General features: G+C 44.0%; 1 pseudogene; it reads right to left on the reverse strand.

Annotated features, from left to right (window-relative positions):
- Nucleotides 1-1,679: 1,679 nt before the first annotated feature.
- On the reverse strand, nt 1,680-1,797 carry LOC124597364 (annotated as a pseudogene).
- Nucleotides 1,798-2,486: the final 689 nt, after the last annotated feature.

Raw genomic sequence — 2,486 nt, forward strand, 5'->3', positions numbered from 1 at the left:
TTTACGACGGACAACCTCGAACATGTTCCGGTTGTGGCCAAGAAGGCCACGTCCGTAATGAATGCCTGCAACGCCGCATCACACAACTAAGGCCCGACGATACGAACACCGACAGAACCGTGACCACCCTTCCAGTCACCTATGTGGATGGTCTTGTAACAACAACACAGTGCCCGAATATGTTCTTCCTGATTTATTGACTACGTGCATTTAAATGAAGTGTATAAATATGTTGCGTATATTATTGTGATGTATATATGTTTTAATAATTTCCTGTGTGAAAAATAACCAATGAAAGAAAACGTAAAGAATTGTAGAAGAGGCACTGGCCAAGCCATGGAAAAGCGCTAGGTAAATCCAAAGAGATTATTGTTATCGTCGTACTGCCGCTGGGCGCAGGAGCGCAGAGCAGTCGGACAATGTCTTTCAGGTGGTAACGAAGAGTCTGTTAATAGCGAGTGAGTGGGTCGGACGCAAAGGAGGAAATCTGCTGCGAGAGAACGCAAGGCTTGTTTCACTGCGAGATCCCACGTACGGTATGGCCAGGCATAATGTGGAGAAGTAATTCGGCACAGTGCAAAGCGTCAAGGTTAACTAGTGTTTAAGAAGAGCTCTGGGGGCCTAAAGTTAATTGTGTGAAGAGCCCGTGGCCGTACATTGCCGTGGTACAGCGGATCTGGCCGCGCCGACGGCACCGCTCTCAAGTAAGACTCGTAAAAGGCTTGCCAGTGTTAGTTGCGAATCATCCAATAACGAATACTTTAGTAACTTAACTGTGTTAAGGTGAATAATCCTCACCTCAGTAACAACTACCTGACAGAATCATCTCCGTATCCATAATTAACCGAGTGAGTCATTAATGAACTGAAAGTAAATGATAAGGAGTGTGAATTTTATCGAACTGAGTCATAGTTTCAATGAAAGTGAACAAAAAAATTAGTTTTCTTGAACTTGCTGCTCAAGTGCTGATTATTGACAAGTAATTTGACAAAGCATTATATGTAACAATCCTTCATCTTCAGACAATTTTGGCATGAGAAGTAATTTACGTAACAATAAGTCAAAGCAGCGAATTCCGTAATCATGTTAAAAGCCATTTACTATTGTAGATCGGTCAATTTAAATACTTTCGAAAATTTTACCTTTTTCAAAACAGTTTAACAGCAGTTCAGTTGTTAGGTAACTGGTAGGGTAAGGAGCTAGTAATTAGTTTCACGATGTAGTTGCAAGTTTGCTTTTGTCCAGGACTGAGAATTTTTCTGGGTGATCATTGTGTTTTGATAACGAGCGCGAATCGGTGCCTTTGCGACTGTCCACGCCTGCCAACATGCTACAGTAGTAACGTAATTTAATTTCAAAGTCAAGAGTTTTAAGCGATTTCGGTCACACGAAGTGAGCTGGCGACCGTTCATTTGCAGTACTTTACAAACAGAGTAAAAATAAGTTCGTCATTTAGGTCCAAAATTTCACTAGTTAATCACTCCGTCTTCAGGCCACAAGTGGCCCATCGGGACCATCCAACTGTCGTGTCGTCCTCAGTTGAGGATGCAGATAGGAGGGGCGTGTGCTCAGCACACCGCTCTCCCGGTCGTTACGATGGTTTTCTTTGACCGGAGCCGCTGCTATTCGGTCGAGTAGCTCCTCAATTGGCATCACGAGGCTGAGTGCACCCCGAAAAATGGCAACAGCACATGGTGGCCCGGATGGTCACCCATCCAAGTGCCGGCCACGCCCGACAGCGCTTAACTTCGGTGATCTGACGGGAACCGGTGTTTCCACTGCGGAAAGGCCGTTGCCCGAAATTTCGCTAGTTGGGTGCCGTATTATTTTTAACATTTTTTATTTCTACCGATCGTTATTGCGCAACGTAAATCGCACAATAACGATCAAGTTGCGACAGCACCAGACTTCTACCGGGTTATACGAGGGCTGTTCAATAAAGAATGATCATAAATTTTTATGGTCATAATTTCTCGAGCTAAAATTTAATCTTATGATATTCAGTTAGCTTATGGTAATGTGCAACAAACACGTCGTAGTAGCTTCAATGTTGGGACTCCTGGTTCCCGCCTGTGAGAGGCAGGCAAGGTCAGACATGCTCTTTATCGCCTACCACTGCAATGGAGGTACACGCGAGGAACAATATGCGGCTTTGAAATTCTGCTTTCGTCTCAACAAATCTTCGGCTGAGGCCTATAAAATGTTACAGGAGGCCTATGGAGAGTCTGTTCTTCCCTACAGCACAGCTCGAAGGTGATTTAAAATGTGTAAAGACGGGAGACAGTTTCAAAGGAAGGTGGACCCGGTGCTCCAGTTACTTACGGAAGAAAACATCAATACTGCTGCTGTCATTGTGAGGATCGACGAATTACCTTAAAATCACTTTCTGAAATATCTAACATTTCGTTTGGTGCCACCCACACGTTGGTGACAGAAAAATTACACATCATTTGATTCTCAAACAAAGGGACATTCACGTGCAGGCG

Source organism: Schistocerca americana, chromosome 2, assembly GCF_021461395.2.
Source record: "Schistocerca americana isolate TAMUIC-IGC-003095 chromosome 2, iqSchAmer2.1, whole genome shotgun sequence".
NCBI lineage: Eukaryota > Metazoa > Arthropoda > Insecta > Orthoptera > Acrididae > Schistocerca > Schistocerca americana.